We start from the raw sequence: 23,678 nt of genomic DNA on the forward strand, positions 1-23,678 counted from the left end.
ATAAAGTGCCGGCTATATTGCAGAAAAAACAACAACAAAAAAAAACGGCGTTCCATAAATGCGATAAGCCAGTCGCATATCGGTAAAACGTCACGAGATTATCAGATGTATTCCACTGTGAGATTATCACATGCATTCAACACTTCTGTGGCAAGAATTATGTAAAAAAAAGAGAAAATTTCTAGTCATGATACTGGAAAAACTCGAGACCTGGTGCAAATTTCTGATTGCGCATGCACCATTCGGTGCTACAAGAACTTTTCCAATATCATCTTTATACGGAACATTTGAGCTTTTTTAATCATAAGGTTTGAAAAACAAGTTTTTCAGGAACGTAATAACTTAAACTAATACTTATTTGCTACTTTTCTTTCAGACAATGACGAAAGCAGATATTTTAAAGACAGTCAGATTACTACGCTAACTTAATGTGGTAAGGCATATTGAATAATTTAGTAATACAAAGTATGATGCTGCCGTACTACTTTTGTTAATGATAACGTTCACACTAGTAGGGCACTGGGTAGCTTGTGTGTTTGATGCCATTGCATTCTGGGAGTGACAGCACTTGGACAAAAGCCATAGGTAAGTAATAATCATGTATCATTAAACCATTCGCTCGGCCTATAACATCTTCGTCGTGTTAATATATGATACATTTCTAAAAAATCTAATATTATGTGATTTAATTCAAATATTCTTCTAAAAGCTTTAATAAACACTGTATGTCATATCCTTAAAGCCATTTACTTCTTGATAGACTTCTTTCATCAACATGGAGAATAAAACATGCGGAACCCGTTATAATTATCGGGCAATATTTTGTATCTTTGAATGCACTCCTCTTTGTATACGATTTCGGCACTCCTCGGTTATTACGGAAAGTCATATGTATGCACGACCGTAGAATGCCGATATTGCGTCACGGCATTATACGTAATTGGACGGAAATAGCCGAGTGTCATGACGTCACCATTACCTTAACTTCAAAGGAATCTCACATCTTTTCAATACTTTGAATACACTGAAACCTCATTGGACAACTTACTTTAGAATACGTTTGTTCCTCAGTTGAAGAGGAGGGACTAATTTGATTTTAATTTCTTTTACTCTTCAGGCGTAATTGCTTTCTAAAATTCATTATTTATATGATATGAATTGTTATTTGGATATCTCGCTTTTTGTAATGTAAAAATATTGTTTGGTATCTGTTAGCTAATACATGCTCTATTATGTATCTTTAACAGTTTTATTCTGTGCAAACTTTATCTGAATATTGGCATGTTTTGTTTTTCGAAATAAAGGCGCTGTTGAAGGCGCTAAGTCTGTTTAACCTGATCGCGACGTCTGCTTCATACCTATTTAAGTTGTATGAAAATATTTTATCGTTTTTCTGATATTCTAGTATGGTTAGTGTCGCCACAAGTACCAATGAAGCTTACGTTGTCAACGTCACAAATTGTGAACCCAGCATTGAGACGTATTACATCACAGCATTTTACGTTTACGTTGCTGACGTCAATAGGATTAGGAAACGTGTCACCAAATACTAACGCCGAGAAAATATTCTCAACATTTGCTGTTCTGCTTGGTTGTAAGTAGCATTTGATTTATTTTTAATAAATACACCTAGATAAACGAACAAATCCGGGAATATACAAATGTAACTGCAACTAAAAACATGTAAATGTAGATTATAAATCGTTGGATAAAGCCAAGAATTTGGAAATATTATTGCGTTAAACTAGGAATGTAGCCAACAAGACCATAGTCCTTTGAATTCTTTGAACGGTGTTCTTAAAAATTCTAGAGCAGCCTACAAATTTATCCATTGTGATAATGAAACAAGACCTGCCTTCAGTTGTCGTAAATATTTATCACGTGACAATGCTATCTATTGTCCGTAAGTATTGACCTGGCACTCATGAATATTCCGTGTATTTCCGTAAATTAATTTTCGGTGTCCGAATATAAATAGCGGTATAACTAAATAGTACATATATCGTTCTAACTGATATACTGTCGCATGTGCAGGTAGCTGTGCGGACAAAGCGTTTACCTGCCAATATCAGGATTGTAGGTTCGAGTTCTACGTCCGAACATATATTTTTTCCCCAAATTTTATATGCAGACTTTCTACTCATTTGATCAAACGTATCGTGATATCTATGGTTCATTAATTTAGAGTAATCATATTTTCCAGTTATAAAATAATGGAATAAAATTGTTTTAATAGTATCTTAGATAAAAAGACAAGTTACCTGTCACCAACGTTCCAGGAAAAGAAAATATTACAAGAGAAAACAATCAAAATTCATGAAATATGACACATAAAAATAATGTAAACGATAACCTTACAATGCATTAAATTGAAAAAAGATCTATTCCGTAAGTGATTTCGAACCCATGGTAACGTGCGTGCTAGACACCTTACCTCTACGCCACCGTGCCATTGATTAACTTTACATGTACTTTAGTAATGTAGATACTTTCAGGATACTAATATTGCGTAAATTAACGAAAACGCCCGAAAATATTGGCGAAGATTAATGAGTGCCAGGTCAATACTTACGGACAATACAACGGTAATTATTATTATTATTTATATGAAAGGGTCACTGGTGTCTGCTTACCAAGAATTTGAGAATAAGATGACCATAGATAATATGCTTGAATCATGAACATTATGGTTTTGATGGCGGTATGATAAGTTTTACACTGTAATAACTACATTTCTGTAAAAAAAATCTGTAACAAAATTTTGTTATGTAATTTATATTATGTTTTTCAGTAAACAATACACTTTCAAATGAACCCAAAATTATTATGAGCTTGCCAGGCATTAACATTTGATATATTTTTGTAGCACTGTCATATAGAACGTGCTTATCTGTGGACCGGATACCATAATTGTGGCGTACGCTGAGTGAATGGGCGGTCACGTGAGTTGTGGGTTGGGGCCGTTTTATTCTATCGGAAGATATATGTGCATACATGCTTTGTTTTATTTTAGGTAAAGATGATATATTTTGCGGTGATCACGGTGACCTAGAATGCACGGGAAAATCGCTCTACTTTGTACTTGCACTTAGATCATACTGTTATATAAAGAAGACAGAGTCACATATGCTGAAAGAAACTCTGAATACTTCCCCAGAATTTTCGGACAAAAAAATCATGGATGAAACACAAGGTCAATTTTAAGCGGGTAAGTATGATACTTTACATCAATCCATCTGTCGTGAAATAATTTCATTTTCAAAAAGTTCCCATTCAAAAACTTATACAGGGTTTGTTTTTACATTCTGAAAAAAAAAAACCCCCAACAAATCAAAACTTAGCAAAAATACTGCTGAGTTCTTACATTGTTTTATCAAAGTACTTATCGTATGAACAATAAAGAAAATTGTGTTAGAATAGAATTGTTCCCCCTTTTTTTTTCAGACACACTGGTGAACTAGAAACATTTCATGAGGCAATCCTTATGTACTGTGCCAAGCGATATGCATACACGTAAGCTTATCTCTCTCCTATAGTTTTTATGCCCCCACTTTGTGGGGGGGGGCATATAGATTTGCTCTTGTCCGTCCGTCCGTCCTTCCGAAAATGTTGTGTCGCGCGTAGCTCTGAAAGTATTTGACGTAGTCACAAAACTTTACAGGAATGTTGGTCAGCATGTGTAGTTGTGCGCCTGGGGTTTCGCGTCCGGATTCATTCAGTCATGTAGAAGTTATGGCCCCTGACTTTGTAAAAATTGGTCATTTTAATGTTGTGTCGTGCCTAGCTCCAAAAGTATATGACCTAGAGTCACAAATCTTTACAGGCATGTTGGTCAGCATGTGTAGTTGTGCACCTGGGGTTTCGCGTCCAGATTCATCCAGTCATGTAGGAGTTATGACTCCTGACTTAGTAAAAAATTGGTCATTTTAATTTTGTGTCGTGCATAGCTCCAAAAGTATTTGACCTAGAATCATCAAAGTTTACAGGAATGTTGGTCAGCATGTGTAGCTGTGCACCTGGGGTTTCGCGTCCGGATTCATTCAGTCATGTAGAAGTTATGGCCCCCGACTTTGTAAAAATTGGTCATTTTAATGTTGTGTCATGCCTAGCTCCAAAAGTATATGACCTAGAGTCACAAAACTTTACAGGCATGTTGGTCAGCATGTGTAGTTGTGCACCTGGGGTTTCGCGTCCGGATTCATCCAGTCTTGTAGGAGTTATGGCCCCTGACTTAGTAAAAAATTGGTCATTTTAATGTTGTGTCGCACGTAGCTCCAAAAGTATTTGACCTAGAATCACCAAAGTTTACAGGAATGTTGGTCAGCATGTGCAGTTGTGCACCTGGGGTTTCACATCCGGATTCATTCAGTATTGTAGGAGTTCTGGCCCCTGACCTGGGAAAAAATTGTCATTTTAATGTCATGTAGTGGGGGCATCTGTGTCCCATGGACACATTTCTAGTTGTTGATCAGGAAGATTAAGAATTTATTACTTTACTAAATAATAATAACACATTTTTATGCATTATTACATATGCTATTTCATTTTGAAAGAACATTCCGGGCTCCACTCCATGAATAAGAACATTCCGGGCTCCACTCCATGAATAAGAAGAACATTCCGGTCTCCACTCCATGAATAAGAACACACCTTAGATATATCTAACATGCTAAACATTTTTCGCTCAAAACCACGACAGGAAATGGAATATTATGCCTGATACAGAGAATGATAATTACGTCTCCCTGTAACTCTAAGTTGACTTGTGTTGATCAAATAGAACATAGGAAAAATATTGTGTCCGATAAATGTATGTGTATCTGCAATGGTATTTGTTCAAATTGTAAATTTGTCTGACTAGTGGTAAAGTCTGACTCTGAGAAGAAATATGCAGTTAAAAGACTATTAATGGAGATTTTTCTGTGTCTAGAATTGAAACCTATTTTTTATGAATGTCTTTGTTCGATTGAAATGTTACTATGAAGTCAATTTGCACATTTTAAGTACCCGATATACAAAGCCAGAAACATGCTCGCTGCGTTAGACTATCAACATCATAAGGACAGACCTCTGCTGAAAACCAAAACAGGAGAGCCACCGTATGTTCTTTCATCGATTGATTAACGCTTAAACAGGTTTTCCATTTCCATTCAAGAGTTCACAAGTTAGTTGTATGGCTTTCCCTTCAATATTTGGAACTATACCTTCGAACAGATGGCACATATGTTGGTATTGACATGCAAGTGTAATAGGAGCTAAAAAATGTGCAGCCCGATACAGGACTCGAACCTGCGACCTTCTGCTTGCAAGTCAGATGCTCTACCAACTGAGCTAACCGGACAACCGATATCATAAACAAATTATATACATTATATACACACTGCTACACAAGCCATTCAGTAAGGACTGAGGGCAATATATTATTTTCTATTGACAGGCAAGGCAGTCAAAAATGTTCCATAAGGTTACATCAGAAAAAAAATCATAATTGAGCCACGCCATGAGAAAACCAACATCATGGGTTTGAGACCAGCATGGACCAAGACCAACCTGCTCATTCGCACAGTCTGGTCAGGATCCATGCTGTTCGCTAACGGTTTCTCCAATTGCTGTAGGCATTCACAGTGAACAGCATGGATCCTGACCAGACTGCGCATATGCCCAAGCTGGTCTGGATCCATGCTAGTCGCAAACCCACTATGTTGGTTTTCTCATGGCGCAGCTCATATAGTTTTGAACTGTACACTGGCAAATAGCATGAACAGTTGACAATTAATATTTGTAACTAAGGACTCATGTTATAATACACACTTGTAAATGACTTGCAGATCAATATTTGCCTTCAATCCAGTAAATGTTTTACTATGGCAGAAGAAATTGATTTTCCTTTTTGATTTCAACGTTTTTGACTTGTACGCCAAGTAAACGTGTTGAATATTGATCGGCCATATAGCACACACAAACTGTAAATCTGTGAAAAAGAATTTATGTTGTCATAACACTTACATAGTCAAAGTCTAATAAAAGAACACTTTCTTATACTAATGTATTCATATAAAGACGTTAGAAAATGAATGCACAAATAAATGGATAAGCACAAGACTGCGAAGGTATTATGTGAATTTTTGAATAATCGTAAGGCTCAGGAAATCTGAGAATATCTCTTTTTCCGTTACTTCAGATTGCATCGCACATGGAGCAAGCGGTCTTCAACGTGGTCGACATACCAGGAGAGAGAACCCAAACAATATCAGTACATACCCTAAATGATGATAGATATGATTGAAGACTTTAAAAGTAGCGATACACCGTTAACAACACCATCAAAAATGTCACCATCTGACCCAAGAAAATTAAAAAGAACATTGGCACCAGAGTCGCCACCACCAACAAAATTTCTTTTTTCGGAAAAGAAATCCCGCTACATGGATCCATCTTCAGATAGGAAAGATACAGCTTGAAGTCCCTGAAAGATCTGTGTATTATGTGTACTGTTCAAACACTCAAAGTGCCAGTAATTTGGAAAAAAACATTGACAGTCCCATCAAGTTCAAGCAAAAGTTTGACTATAATAAGGAAAGGAACAATCGGCAAGAGTGTTTTACTGTTTGACATGAAGTTCGACTGTACTTAGGAAGTTACCGTAGGCTAAAGAGCGTTTACTGTTTGACATTGACTATACATAATATTTACCATATAGATGAAAAATGTACATTATGCTATCTGCATTGGCATGTTTTTTTCTAATCATTAATAAAACAGGTGCTTTCAAATTCAAATAAGTGTTATCCTGGATTTATGATCAGTAACTGTAGTAACCAGGTGATTAATCCATCAGTGTTTCTGTTATGCACCATTGTGTTACTGATAAATTATTGCTTTTATACACTAATGATTTTACTGTAAGACAATTTAGGTAGAAAATGCAGTAGTCAGCAGATGGCCCTTATTTTTTGTCAAACTTGATTGGGGAAAGCCAGGACATTTGTCCAGATGACTGTTTGGAGTATCTACCAGTTTAATTTTTGTCCGAACAATAATTTTGATACACATGGAGTACCGTCTTCTTGTTTGTATTCAGCATTAAAGGTTCACACTGATGAGACAGATGTAATGTGTAAACGTTAGGTTCATATCTCAAATGTCAAGGCCACACTTGCAGGTCAAAGGTCATTTCAGATCACTTTGACAGCATAAATGATTCTTGTTTATATTAGCATGTCATTAGTATTAACCTGAATAAGACAGAGTGTTTCATGCAGACTTTAGGTTCCAATATCAAAGGCCAAGGTCACGTATGTCAGAGGTCATTTCACAGCTTGTCTAGGCAATCCTTTTATTGTGTTCACCTCCATGAAACTGAATGTCATGGGCAAAATCCAGAACCCTGTCGTTCGGTTGGTTTCATTGTTTTCAGACAGTAACTTGTGAAAGGCTCGAAAAATTTAGTAATTTCTTGTTCACAGGTCAAACATCTTAAATTACAGTCTTGACTTTTGATGTCAAAGTCAAGATCAAGAGAAATCTGAACAGTTTACGGTTTCAGGATAACTTCCCGCGCCTGAGCCTACAATCATGTGACCCCTTTGGCTTTGAGGTCATAAGGACAAGGTCATAGTGATCCGGAAAAGTTAAAACATTTTCGGAAGAAAACTTGAGGACACTTGGGCCTACTGCCCTAGGATCATTAAAATTGATAAGAGGTTGATCTTGAACAGCAGATGACACCTATTGATTTTGAAATAAAGGCTAAAGGTCACAGTGACACTCATGTGACATGAAATATATAAGCTAATTGGCCGTCAACTATATCCTAAAATTACACAAAATTTCATAACTGGAATGTAATGTCATTTACACATAACAATAATGGTATTTTAATATCTGATATGATATGGTACTGACAAAATTGGTAATAACATTCCATGGAACAGTATCTGTTTCCAAATTATTCCTGCTTTCTGTAATAGTTTACGAGAGCTCTCTGAATATTTTAAAATCACAGAGGAAATATTTTTATTACCTTTACTATATTTCTAATATATACTTTTTTAGAACACCACTTCATTTTTTAATAACTGACCTTTAAAAATCATTATTTCAAATAATACTAACAGTTTGTGAAAAATGAAAGCTCCAAACTCACTGTACCTTCATTGCCTCTTTCTTTTCATTTCGTCATTCCTCCACACGCTTCTTATCTGACACAGATGCCCTAGCCTCCTTTCCTTTTCCTCTACCTTATCCACTGCCTCTACCACGACTCCTGCTTCTGCCACGGCTTCCACTCCTTCCTCGACTTCCACTTACACCTCTGCTACTGCTTTCACCTCCCACTATTTTAAGACTCCTCCCTCGACTGCGACTGTCTCTTCTGCTACGCCCCCTCCTCTCTCTCCACGTCTACTTTCCTGTAAAATAGGAATACAATATAAGACTGAACAAAAAGTGGCATTATCAGGACATAAAGAAAAACATTTGCCTTATTTTTTGTACAAACTAATTGTATTTTTCAAGGGATAGAAGAAAACATTTTGGTCATAAAATGACTATTATTATCTACAAATCTACAAACTTAAATGATGTATTACATAATAGCCGTCACTCTTGTCAGATCACACTGCCTGTTAGTCCAACTAATTTGTCGCGATCCTAGGAAATACCGAGATACTTGTTTTCATATTGGCTATATATCTATAATTGACCCGAGCCATGAGAAAACCAACATAGTGGGTTTGCGACCTTCATGGATCCAGACCAGCCTGCACAGATCAGTCTGGTCAGGATCCATGCTGTTCGCTTTCAAAGCCTATTGCAATTAGAGAAACCATTAGTGAACAGCATGGATCCTGACCAGACTGCGTAGATTACCAGTCACAAATATAAAACAATCTGCACGTTGAATTATTTTGACTATGCATATATAGGAACAAAATACCCTGTTAAGTCATTTCTGCCATTTGGTTTCACAAATAAACTATAATCATGACAATACTTTACAACCAGAATGGCGAAATGCAATCTTTCACAATTCTTATTTTTTCCCCCACCGGAGCCTCACTTCTAAATTTTAACTCAATTTCGATTACTGAGGCATTAAAAACAAGCACAAGTGAAGTCAAGTCAAGTAATATTTATTTACAAAGTCGGAGAGTAACAAACAAAAAACATAAGCTCTAATGAGCTTTTTACACCGACTTAACAAACATATACGTGAAATTATAAAGCAGTGTTATTAAAAGTACAATATTAATTAAAAAATGTGGATGCAAGATCCAACTGGCTATAAGATCTAATCAGCACCTTTATGACTATGTCTAAAAACTAAACACTTATATTAAGAAAGTTGAGACAAACTGTATCTACCGCAAAAGAAGGTTATAAATACACATTGCACTACTTATAGCACATATATAAGCAATTTAAGCAAACTCGATAGCTACACAAGTGAGTAAACACAAGCACATAAAACAGTTTTCACACTGCAAACAAATAGGCAATATAACACGGTACACACTACAAATAGTTACACAGCACATAAGTAATTTGAGCAAGCTTAGCTCAAAAGCAGGTTTAAGCACAAGCACATACATCTGTTTTACATTGCAAACAAACATAGGCAACTAAATAAGAAAGTATAAAAGCAGTAAATTAAAAATAAGCAATAATTACAGGTTTAACAACATAACTGGGACAAAAGAGAGTACAAAGACATGCTAAGGAGAAACTTTAAATAGAAATAAAAAAATGAGCAAGGAAAACAGTAACGACTAGTATGTCGCCACCAAGTCTATGGAAATCAGATACCCTATGTCGCTCCACATGATGAGCAGGCACAGTTCTCTCCCTTCCAGGTATTAATTAAAGTGCGAAAGTGACTAAAAGAGGATGTTTTTCGAAATTCATCAGGGAGCTGATTCCATAGCTTGGCAGCAGCATACCGCAATGTTTTCTTACCATACCTTTCTGTTCTAGGTACCTCAACCATGTTTGTGTATCTAAAATTATAGTGAACATCGCTATATTTAACAAGATCATGTAAATAATCAGGAGACTTTTTGTTCAAAATTGTGTAAGTTTCTAGTGCAATGGTTCTTAGCCTTCTAACTTTTAAAGAAATAAGTCCTGATGTTTCTAATAATTGTTCATAAGTACTAGTGTAGTCTTCATATATAAATCTTAATGCCCTTTCTTGTATTTTCTCTATTTTCCTTGTGTTGCCTTCACTAGTAAAATGCCAGCTCAGAGGGCAGTAATTAAAGTTTGACATTACAAAAGAATAGTAAACAGTTAATCTACCTAGTTTATTAAGATGTCTTCCTAACCTTTTCAAAATATTTAATTGCCTAGAAGCTTTTCTACATAAACTAGACACATGTGAATAAAAATTTAACAAAAAATCTATATTAACACCAAGTAGTTTTACTTCGTCTTCACATGATATTTCTATATTCTGAAATTTGAATTTAATTTTCTGCTGATGTGTTGTTTTTTTTTGCCAAAAGCTATAGCCTGTAACTTTTCTGGATTCGCTTTCATTTGATTTTTTGAAAACCATTCTATAAGAGTTAAACTATCATTCTCCAGTGTATTGATTAAATCTGTCAGACGGGCTTGAATAGGAAAGAGTGTTATCATCAGTTATATAACTGACTTCGGTCAATAAAATAAAAGATATCATTAATAAATATGTTAAACAAAATTGGTCCGAGTATGGATCCCTGCGGAACACCTTTAATAATATTCTGATAGTCGCTACATATATTCCCAATTTTTACACACTGTTTTCTATCAGATAGATAACTTTCAATAAGTTTCAATGATTGATTAGAGACACCATAATGTTTCATTTTCAAAAGCAACAGATCATGAGGTAGGTAGTCAAAGGCCTTTGAGAGATCCATAAGAATTGCTGCCAGATACTGATTTTTGTCTAAAAAATATTTCCAATCTTCAATTATTTTCAATAGAGCTGTGTTACATCCATAGCCTGGTCAAAATGCACTCAGGAAAGGGTTAAACGCTAAGAAAACATTTACGGATGGAAAACCTATAGAATATTCGTCACATCCAGAAAGTTTCCGTGGAATAAATAGTACCAAAGAATATTGGAAGGAAATATTTAGTAGAGGTAACAACACAATAAATATCAAGCTATGTACTGATTTATTTGTTTGAAACAAAATGAAATATAGTAAATCTAGAAGAAGTTTCGCGCTATTTCTAAGTTACAAATAACATGTTTTGGGGCAAATAGTTGTAAAGGTTCATAATTTTGTATCGGTATCTAAATATTTTACCTTTTCACCGGTAGACGAGCGACATGCGATACGACATTATGAAAATGTCGCTTCGTATTGTCGAGTGTCACTTCGCGTGTCGTGTATCGTTTGAAATTGTCGCGCGTCGACCCTCACCCAAACCCGTGACACGCGACATACGATACGACATTAAGAAAATGTCGCTTCGCGTTGTCGAGCGTTGTTTGAGATTATCGCATGTCGTTTGAAAATGTCGCCGTCGCGTTTGCAGGGTCAACACACGACAACGCGAAGTGACATCGCGACAATACGAAGTGACATAGCGACAATGCGATACGATGCTCGACAACGCGAAGTGACATCGCGATATATCGTGCTTTTGAAAGGCGACATTTCAAAGTGGATAACGCGACATTGTCGTTTGGCATTGTCGCCGTCGTTTGCGATTGTCGGGTGTCACTTCGTAATGTCGCTATGTCACTTCGCGTTGTCATGTGTCGACCCCACAAACGCGACAGCGACATTAAAAATGGCCCCAACAGGATTCCGTATATACATAATTTATTTTAGGTGGATTGTGAAACAAGTTCTACATCTTATATTAATCACTCTCGACATGCCATTCCTAATGGAATTCATCGCCACGAGGGTGTGAGAGGGGAGACCAGTTTCCCTTTTAATGATGAGCGCCAAGCAAGGAGGCCACTTGTACCAATTTTCACGTCTTTGGAATTACGTGGCCAGAGATCGAACCCACAACCTCCCGCACTCGATTCGGACGCTCTACCACGCGGCTATCGAGGCAGTTTGAGGACATTTTTCTACCAGTCCGCAGATTGAGCTTGCAGACATTACCAATATTTTGTTTGCGCTATATTATAAATAGAAAGAATACTCTCTAGGAATACAGTACGTTTTATTTTAAAGATTTATTTCTGTCATCTTTTACAGATGAACAAACGTATTTTCTTCTCGCAAGAAAAGTTTACGGTCAATACAACAGCTCGTCTAACTGAAAAGCGAACACTTGAACAGAGAAAGAAACACAGCGAAAAGTTCTAGAAACGGAAATATTCAAAAACATCATAAGTCACAGAAGGCTGGTCCTACCTAACGGAAATTGGAAAAATCGCTGTATTCCGGCTGCCCAGAAAGATGTTTTCATATTGGAACTACTGACTTCGGTATGTTTTTGTTTGATTTATATGATATATGTGATGAAATGGAATACATCTATATTTATTATATAGATACTGGAACAAAAGAGTAACACTTGAACAAATACACACTTCATTACTTCGAAGATCATGTTTAGGAGATGTCTAATGGCGTTTGATTTGTATGTACCACAGCTACAATTTAAGAAATGTGACAAGGATAGATGACTTTAGAAAAGGCGTCATTGACATGCATTTAAAGAGAACAGGTGGTCATCGACTTCAGATGCCTATCGCTGCTGTGGGTCGAGCCTCGCTCCGGGCGTTGATTTTTTAATGTGAGAATTGCCATCCAGCTTGCATGCTGAAGGCCAGTGGTTCTACCCAGATAATGAAATAATGTATTGAAGGGCACTTCGGGTATCCCTCCAGCATCAGTACCTAGAAAGTCGTCATGGGACGTATAGTTGTGTCAGTGTGACGTTAAACCCACAATACAGTTTTACCAAAAAGTCAAGTATACAGGAAAATCTTACTTTGTTATATCATATAGAGGTAACACCTCTTTTTCTAGCACAAAAAGTAATGATTACATAACCGAGATATGTGTAATGACTTAACTGATACCGAGTGGATTTTGCAAAGTTCGAATTTGACATACTGTGTGAAATGAGTAGCTTTCGACACCTCAGTGTTTTAGTTGATTTACTGATGTTACTTTCGTTCATGAAAAAAAGGAAACATTTCCTAAATGGTTAAGTCTAGGAAACTGTGGTGTGGGCTCGTGCATCCTTTACACAAATCCACACTCAGTCGTCGTTTTTTTCATACACAAAATAGATAACAGTGCTTCTCCGGTCACGTGATCCGACATATTTCCCTTTCAAACTACCCTAGAACATATGTCACTAGATATGAATTCAGCTTCTAATCTGCCAATATTCTCTGTGTTCAATAGCAATCGGATGATAACATATAAAGGAAAGCTTTCAAGATCAGAATTTCAGAAGAAAACAAACGAAAACTATAATTATTGTCTGTAAAACTGAGTTTTGGTTGTTCTAACACTAACAAACCGTTTTACGCTTGTCGCTCAACCTATATAATAGGTATCGCACAGTATTGTCCGTAAATATTGACCTGGCACACATGGATATTCCGTGTGTTTCCAGAAATTAATTTTCGTAGTCCGAAACTAAACAACGATATAACCAATTGAAGAACCAATGATATACTATCATGTATCATGTGCAGATATAGCTGTGCGGACAAAGCGTTTGGCCACTAATCTGAGTATTGTCTGTTCGAGTCCTCTGTCTGACTAAATTGTTTTGTTTTTTTTTTAATTTTATTTATTTTTATTTTTTTGTTTGTTTCTTATTTTATATGTAAAATTAACAGACACTTATCATGATTTATCAACGTAATTCTCTACTAGATTCTATCGATTAAGTACATAAAACCGTTATACAAAATGTCGTTTAAAATCTTCATGACCGGACAAGCATTCATTAATTCAACGGACAATTAAAAAAAACTGTTGTTAGCGACACAGAATGAAATGTTCCATAACATAATATAACCATAGATACAAATACAAACACAAGGAATTATATTTTAAAGAATGGTTAAAAAAGAGTTCGAACCCATGGTAACGTGTTTCCAAGTCGGAGAGCTTACCACTACACCACTTTGCTGTTATCTAAATTGATTATTTTGATAAATCTAGATATTTTCAGGATACAACTATCACGTAAAATAACGAAAACGCCCGAAAATATTGGCGAAGATTAATGAGTGCCGGACAATAATAAGCTACATTTACGATGCAAATATTAATTCCTTGTTAGCCGAATGGTAACGGTATTCGTGTAATACTTCTTCGTCGGGAGTTCGATTCCCAGATCCGTAAATATATTTTTAAAACTTGATTCAATTTCTTTTCTTTCTTTTCAATACGATTCAACGAAATCAACGCCATAACACTGTGCGGTACTGTTTTATAGTAGCAATTGACAATATTCTAAATAAATAACAAGGCGAAAGATTTCCTGCGGCCAGAAGTTATACAGACCAGAAATTATGAAAGCCCTGGAGGAACAATTGATTTCCGTACTTCCCACTTCTGATTTCTAACTTTTGCACTTCTCACTTCCAACTCCTTGACTTCCTACTTCCGCACTTCTGACTTCTAACTTCTACACTTCTGACTTCCTACTTCCGCACTTCTCACTTCTAACTTCTACACTTCTGACTTCCAACTTCCGCACTTCTGACTTCCAACTTCCTGACATTCGACTTCTGATTTTCAACTTCCACACTTCTTACTTCCGACTTCTTGACTTCTTACTTCCTTCTTCTAACTTCTGCACTTCTGACTTCTAACTTCCGCACTTGAGCCAATTATTTAAATTATGTCCTATTTCTGTTGTTTTAATAAAGAGTGCTAAGTACTGATTTTTTATTTACATGTTGCTAAAGATAAAAGCGCCATAACACTGTGCGGTACTTTTTAGCTCATCTGATTTTTTGAAAAAAAAATGATGAGTTATTGTCATCACTTGAGCGGTTGTCGGCGTCGGCGTCGGCGTCGGCGTCTGCGTCGGCGTTGCCTGGTTAAGTTTTATGTTTAGGTCAGCTTTTCTCCTAAACTATCAAAGCTATTGCTTTGAAACTTGGAATACTTGTTCACCATCATAAGCTGACCCTGTATAGCAAGAAACATAACTCCATCTTGCTTTTTGCAAGATTTATGGCCCCTTTTGTACTTAGAAAATATCAGATTTCTTGGTTAAGTTTTATGTTTAGGTCAACTTTTCTCCTAAACTATCAAAGCTATTGCTTTGAAACTTGGAATACTTGTTCACCATCATAAGCAGACCCTGTACATCAAGAAACATAACTTCATCTTGCTTTTTGCAAGATTTATTGCCCCTTTTGGACTTAGAAAATCAGTTTTCTTGGTTAAGTTTTATGTTTAGGTCAGCTTTTATCCTAAACTATCAAAGCTATTGCTTTAAAACTTGCAACACTTGTTGACCATCATAAGTTGACCCTGTACAGCAAGAAACATAACTCCATCCTGCTTTTTGCAAGATTTATGGCCCCTTTTGGACTTAGAAAATATCAGATTTCCTGGTTAAGTTTTATGTTTAGGTCAACTTTTTCTCTTAAACTATCAAAGCTATTGCTTTGAAACTTGCAACACTTGTTGACCATCATAAGCTGACCCTGTACAGCAAGCAACATAACTCCATCCTGCTTTTTGCAATAATTATTGCCCCTTTTGCACTTAGAAAATCATTTTCTTGGTTGAGTATTATGTTTAAGTCAACTTTTCTCATAAACTATCAAAGCTATTGCTTTAAAACTTGCAACAGTTTTTTACCATCATAAGTGGACACTGAACATCAAGAAACATAACTCTATCCTGCTTTTTGCAAGAATGATGGCCCTTTTTAGACTTAGAAAATCATGGGTAGGACAATATTTCTATTACACAAAAAAAAAATCAGATGAGCGTCAGCACCCGCAAGGCGGTGCTCTTGTTTATAGTAGCAATTGACAATATTCTAAATAAATAACAAGTCGAAAGATTTCCTGCGGCCAAAAATTATACAGACCAGAAATTATGGAAGCCCCGGAGGGACAATTGATTTCTGTACTTCTGACTTCTAACTTTTGCACTTCTCACTTCCAACTTCTTGACTACCGCACTTCCTACTTCCAACTTCCGCACTTCTGACTTCTAACTTTTCTACTTCTCACTTCCAACTTCTTGACTTTCTAATTCCTACTTCCGCACTTCTGACTTCTAACTTCCACACTTCTGACTTCCAACTTCCTGACTTTCGACTTCTGATTTCCAACTTCCACACTTCTTACTTCCGACTTCTTGACTTCTTACTTCCTTCTTCTAACTTCTGCACTTCTGACTTCTAACTTCCGCACTTCTAACTTCCAACTTCCTGACTTTCGACTTCTGATTTCCAACTTCTACACTTCTTACTTCCGACTTTTTGTCTTCTTACTTCTCTCTTCTAACTTCCACACTTCTGACTTCTAACATCCTGACTTTCGACTTCTGATTTCCAACTTCCACACTTCTTACTTCCGACTTCTTGACTTCTTACTTCCTTCTTCTAACTTCTGCACTTCTGACTTCTAAAGTCCGCACTTCTAACTTCCAACTTCCTGACTTTCGACTTTTTACTTCTAACTTCCACACTTCTGACTTCTAACTTCTTGACTTCCGACTTCCAACTTCCGCACTTCTGACTTCCATCTTTCCCTCTTTGGAAGTCAGAAGTAAGAAGTGTGGAAGTTGGAAGTGGGAAGTACGGAAATCAATTGTCCCTCCAGGGCTTCCATAAGAAATTGTTATGGATGTATGTGTGACCACTTAGCCTTTTTCTTTAATGCAGGAAATATTACTCAATTCTACATGATTTATCTATGAGGCATGTATTTCTTAATTCCGAAAGTTATTGTTTTAAGCAAAAATAACTAAACACTTGGGGTTCAGCAGTATGATATCCGTAGACAGATGAACATAAACTGCATATAGTAATTCATGCATTTCTCGGGAATAAAATGACACGTCAAAAAATCAGAATTGTAGAAAGAACAATACCCGCTTGTTGTAGATGTTTATGAAAAAGTCAGAAATGAAGACCACAAAAGTAGTCGTTGCTTGAGTTTCACCCACTGGCAGACACCGTTTAAAACAGCTCATTTTTACGTGTGACCACTACTGTACAATATTTAGCCATGAACAGCTTTTGTAGACGGAGTTTAATGTGATTTTGCGTGACTTCAAACAATTGTGATTTTTATTGAAACATGTTTTGTTTTGTCTGTCTGTGTTGAAGTCACACCTCTCCTTTCTTCTAAATAACATTTGCCAGATTTTGATGAACAGCAACAGCAGTATTAAACTTTGTATGAAATGTAGTTGACACTAATGCTCATAACGGGTAAAACACAACAATGTAAATATTCTTGTTATCTCTATGTTTCGGTCAATAAACGTTCACAGATTATACTACATTGCCACTTTATCAATTTTGTGTGTTTTTAATGAAATTTCTGAGTTATAATTAGTGTAGTTGCGCAAAACCTCAACATTTTTCCAGTTTAATGGTTTCAATGTCTTTCTGTCGTGTCTGAATATTTCCAATTGTTGAGAACATGTGACATAAAGATGTACACTAATTCTTGATCGAAGAAAATTAAAACATACAATGTGGAAAGAATTTGTCAGATATGCGATCTTAATGAAACTTAAGGTGAATTTCATTTTCTTTAAATGTTGAGTTATAAAGAATAACGTCCAAAGTTAATGAAACGTTATCATTATACCTGTATAAATGTGAATAAAATTTAAAATTGTTACAATCAAGTAATAAATCTACTTTCGTTGATTTGTGTAAATATATAACATTAGCTGATATAATGGAAGATGTTGCTATGTCTTGAAAGTGTATGTGCGTATGTTTATGTCACAACGGTTTCCAAAGTGTAAGGGTTTAAATAAAATATCAGTAAATTTTCCTATTTTAACTAATCTTTTATACAACAACATTTTCAACAACTAGAGCGCAGTTTAAGAAAAGCAAAATAATTTACATTGCAAGTAAAATTGTTCTACCACTGTTCAAGCATACGTCCGTCGAGTTTTAACATGTAATTGGGTGCACTAAGATTTGCAAGCAAAATCTGAACATTAGTCAAATGTTAAATCCTGAACCGCTTTCTAGTGTAGATTCAATCGATGTTCCCATTCTACTACGTGGTAATTATAATTCGGTTGCAGTCACTCTTGGTCTTTCCCTGCGCACATCTAAAACTCCTTAATAAGAACATTTCGTTGGCGCGATGCAGTAGTTTCTCATTTTTCTCGAGCAATTGTGATGATCACGTGGTCCTGAAACGTTATACAAAATTAAATAGTAGCATATCATTAAATACTAAACTGAATTGGTGCGACTTTATACATTTAAAAATATATTAAAAGTTTGCTCCTTTAAGAAACAGCACATGATAATAATTTAACTTTATAATTTTGCTTTACTTAGCATATTATCAATGCATATTCTTGTTTGTCTCATCGGGTCTTGCCTTGAACTCAAGTTCGGAATCAAAGCCATCGTACTCGACTATTTTCGATGACACGCCATATATAGTTATCATGAAAAAATAATTAGAGTAACAAGTTAACTACTGGTTTCCAAAATACATTCTATTTATAATATCATGTGTCGAAGTGTATCGAACTTTACCCCTTATTAAGGTTTGTCTACAGTACTGTAACTTTATTGAAATTGAATCAGTTATTTATATCCATACCTTCAAACAGTAACCGACATAGTCGTGACAAAGTTTGGTACGAAGGCCTAGTTGAGCGTTGAAATCCTTGTCTGGGGTAATTCCGTTAGATGATGTTCTCCACTTCTCCAATATTATGTGGTACAGCTTTTGGAAAATATAATACGTCAATTACGCCTTGCATGCCGATCACTCAGCAATCCTTTTTAACATATATTGACAATTCCATTGATGCAGACTAGAAGTTTTGTTTCCTTTTTCATCTTTCGTGTACCTAAAATAACAAATACAAGGACATTATAGAACATAATTATATCATACATATGCACGTTTCTAGTATACAACATATGTTCAAGATATGCCTCGTTCTTTCAATATTATCTTCAAATGCTTAAATGAAGTTTACGGACCATCTAGTGCAAGCACTCTAACAATTAGTTATTGGAATTGATAGAACTTCCAGGCAAGCGTGATCACAGCACCAGCCCAATGTTAGACATGCTGAAAACTGGTGAGCCGGGAAGGACAGCAATTCAGTTGGTGAACCGGGAAGGCGAAATTTTAGTTTACTGATTTTTCGGAAAGTTTAGATTCCAATGACTAATCAAGGTATCACTGACACTGTTTGCCATATAAGAACATCCGTCAAGGCATTTAGTCATTAGAAATGCATGAAAACTCTTTTTATGCGATTTAATATGGTGTGGTGAATGGGGAAGTGTTTCCATGAAGTGCATTGTGCTTGAATGTTCTCTTAAACGTAAGACTTACTTGAACAATGCAAAGGTCAGTGATAAACTAGAGGCACATGCGGGTACTTTAGACTATATGTCATTTCCAAATCTATTCATTACCAATGAAATAATCGCAAGTTTACTCACCGAATTGAGGTGTTTTGACATAAAAAAAACCCGCATCGGGAAGTGTTGCGCGCACCTGTTGATGACTTACTATACCACCCCTGCATATGCATGTTCAGCTACATGCACGACCGGAGAATGCCGATATTGCGTCACGGCATTATACGTAATTGGACGGAAATAGCCGAGTGTCATGACGTCACCATTACCTTAACTTCAAAGGACTCTCACATCTTTTCAGTACTTTGAATACACTGAAACCTCATTTGACAACTTACTTTAGAATACGTTTGTTCCTCAGTTGAAGAGGACGGACTAATTTGATTTGTTTCCTTTTATTCTTAAGGCGTAATTGCTTTCTAAAATTCATTATTTATATGATATGAATTGTAATTTGGATATCTCGCTTTTTGTAATGTAAAAATATTGTTTGGTATCTGTTAGCTAATACATGCTCTATTATGTATCTTTAACAGTTTTATTCTGTGCAAACTTGATCTGAATATTGGCATATGTTTTGTTTTTCGAAAGAAAGGCGCTGTTGAAGGCTCTAAGTCTGTTTAACGTGATCGCGACGTCTGCTTCATACCTAAGTGTTTTATCTTTTTTCTGGTATTCTAGGATGGTTAGATAGTGTCGCCACAAGTACCAATAAAACTTACGTTGCTAACGTTACAGATAGTGAACCCTGCATAATCACATCATTTTACGTTACGTTGCTGACGTTACAGACAGTGAACCCAGCATAATCACAGCATTTTACGTTTACGTTGCTGACGTCAATAGGATTGGGAAACGTGTCACCAAATACTAACGCCGGGAAAATATTCCCAACATTTGCTGTTCTGCTTGGTTGTAAGTAGTATTTGATTTATATTAGATAAACGAACAAATCCGGGAATATACAAATAACTGCAACTATTGAGTAAAACATGTAAATGTAGATTATAAATCGTTGGATAAAACCAAGAATTTGGAAATATTATTGCGTTAAACTAGGAATGTAGCCAACAAGACCATAGTCCTTTGAATTCTTTGAACGGTGTTCTTAAAAATTCTAGAGCAGCCTACAAATTTATCTATTGTGAAAATGAAACAAGACCTGCCTTCAGTTGTCGTAAATATTTATCACGTGACAATGCTATCCAAAACGGTTTATTATTATTATTCATATGAAAGGGTCACTGGTGTCTGCTGACCAAGAATTTGTGAATAAGATGACCATAGATAATATGCAAGAATCATGAAAGTCATGGTTTTGATGGCGATATGATAAGTTTTACACTGTAATAACTACATTTCTGTAAAAAAATCTGTAACAAAATTTTGTCATGTAATTTATATTATCTTTTTCAGTAAACAATACAATTTCAAATGAAACCAAAATTATATGAGCTTACCAGTCATCAACGTTTTATTCTATGGGAAGAAATAGCATGTGCATACCTGCTTTTTTTATTTTAGGTAAAGATGATATATTTTGCGGTGTCACGGTGACCTAGAATTGACGGGAAAATCGCTCTACTTTGTACTTGCACTTAGATCATACTGTGATATAAAGAAGACAGAGTCACATATGCTGAAAGAAACTCTGAATACTTCACCAGAATTTTCAGACAAAAAAAATCATGGATGAAATACAAGGTAAATTTTAAGCGGGTAAGTATGATATTTTTACAATCAAATCCATCCGTCGTGAAATAATTTCATTTTCAAAATTATTCCGCACTTTCAGAAAACTTATACAGGGTTTGTTTTACATTCTGAAAATAAACAAAATACCACATATATAACAAACCTATCAAGTTTGTCGTCATTTATTGCTAGCATAGATTTTTTCTTAAAAAAAAGTCATTTTAGGAACTGTTAAGATACGTTGTACATTATCACAGCTAAAACCTGTACGAAACACGTTCCATAATAAAATAAAGTGTTTTTCCATAATTCAAGGAATACGTTAAGATTTCTGGTCTGTGTTATTTTATTTGACGCAGTGAATTATTTTTCATCTAAACAACATGTCGAATTGTGTTCTCTATTGACAACAGCTCGACAAAGTAGGCGATCTAACTGGCGCAGAAGAATGACTAGCACCGTACCGCAGATTGGAGATGAGCCGACATTTAGCCTATAGCAATATAACAGCGTTCACAGACAAATCAGTGAAAAGTAAATACTTTATTAACAAACATATACACTATTAAAACCATTTCATAATTTGGATGATATATTTAAGGGTGCATGGTGTCCTATGATAGAGCGCCCGGCTCGAGTGCGGGAGGTCGTGGGTCCGATCCCTGGCTGCGTCATAATGGTACTAGTAGCTTCCTTTCTTGGCACTAAGAGGACTGTCAGTATAATCTGACCTAGTGGGATACCATGTTACGTGCTTACGGCGTAATATTCCAGTGAGTCAGCATTATAAAGTTGGGATAGTACAAGTGAGTGATGTCGTCTGCTAAGTTATAGAAAACAATGATAAACACATTTTCGTCAAACCTTCGTTATATGTTTTTATATAGCAGTCCATTTAATGCAGGTATAACATTGAGACAAATAGTATTTTTATTCTCTTATCTTATAATATTGTTTTTAGTCTGTATTCAGACCCTATGTTTTTACAGGATATAAGCCATCAGGCACTTCAGATTGTTCGTAATTATGTCCCCTTTTTTCTCAGAACAAGAGAAAAATCAAAGAGGAATTCTGATGATAGAGAAAGTAAAAATTTAGAAAAAAGTTTTTCTACGTAAAAATAAAATCTAGTCAGACTGATGATTGATGAACAGTTCCAAGTTTTGAAACCCAATGTTTGAACTTCTCCTTCAGTTTTCAGCTATTACAACAGTGCCACAGTTCGTTTCCGGCGGAACTAACATATCATTCTGGGAAACATCAGATGATGGGGCGCCCACTTGTAGTCGTCCACGTTCCTTGGAAGCTGATGATACAGCGCCACATGTTAAGGTGAGACAAACGTCACTGTCAAGCCTCGTAGAAGTCGTCTGCAAACTTAAGTATTAGCAAGGTATACAAATATGACATTTTTCTGATCTACGAGTTCCTTTCACTTCGTATTAAGTTAATGCAGAGATTTATACGGGAAAATCGAAGATTTTTCTGTCTATAGATAATGTGTACATGTACGTGTATATATATGGTAAAGTAAACCTATATACCGTTCAGCTTAGGAATATGTTCATTACCTTCACCGGTTGTCCTGTCTATCCCATAATTCCCGGGACTGCTGCGTCGCGGTGAATAATTTTCAGGGCGACATTCGACAAAATAAAGTTCCTTACGAACATTCATCAGCAGACAAGTTATTCTTATTCTGTCGTATTCTAACGAGTTAACGAGTTGAAAATTCGCGGTATTAGATGGAATCGGTCTTATTCGGGTCTCTTGTAACGTTTTTTTTTTTTGTTTGTTTTTTTTGATGATTCAAGCGTCCCGCTTAGAGTTTCCAATATTGAATATAAATGTGCATTATAGTAGTGTTTGAAGAACAAATCGTAGAAAAGCCAGTAATTACAAATTGAATCCCCGTGCACGTACGTCTTACAAGTCGGGCTTTGTTCTTTTCACTGTATTGAACAATCGTAGAACGTGCCTACTTCTTCACCTACCGGCACCACATCGAAGGCCATATGTGGCAATAGTACAGACATTCCAGATTTAAAACAAATGATGAACTACACCATAATTCCTGGCTTTTTGAGTTTGGGTCATCAGCTACATGTATTACGGACGCATGAATTCCTATCAATATCACTTTGACGCATTAAAATAGCGATAAAACCTGTTTTACCGTTATCATTCCAGACCGCGTAATCAGAAAAAAAAATCGGACAGTTTTATGCACGCGCGGGCGGGTGAATTTTTATTTTTTTCTTTCTCGGGAATGAAATTATTGATGCGGTAGTTCCGACGAACGACAAATTAATTTGGTATGGCCTTAGGGAAGTGCACTATTACGACTCGCTACATGACAGAGGCTGACTATGTCCAAAATTTTCGAATCTCAGTGTACCCTGCGACCTTTCCTATTGCATGCAGGTAAAATGGTAAAA

The 23,678-nt window shown here is 36.0% G+C and overlaps 1 long non-coding RNA gene and 1 other non-coding gene across 2 annotated transcripts; one reads left to right on the plus strand and one right to left on the minus strand.

Moving 5' to 3' along the window:
• Positions 1-468: 468 nt before the first annotated feature.
• On the plus strand, positions 469-21,411 carry LOC123541315 (uncharacterized). The gene is made up of 3 exons (XR_008367590.1): positions 469-585; positions 20,337-20,460; positions 21,070-21,411. It is a non-coding gene; the product is annotated as an uncharacterized LOC123541315 (long non-coding RNA).
• On the minus strand, positions 5,269-5,341 carry Trnaa-ugc (transfer RNA alanine (anticodon UGC)). Its single transcript has one exon. It is a non-coding gene; the product is annotated as a tRNA-Ala (tRNA).
• Positions 21,412-23,678: the final 2,267 nt, after the last annotated feature.

The sequence above is a fragment of the Mercenaria mercenaria genome, chromosome 16, assembly GCF_021730395.1.
Source record: "Mercenaria mercenaria strain notata chromosome 16, MADL_Memer_1, whole genome shotgun sequence".
Classification (NCBI taxonomy): Eukaryota; Metazoa; Mollusca; class Bivalvia; order Venerida; family Veneridae; genus Mercenaria; species Mercenaria mercenaria.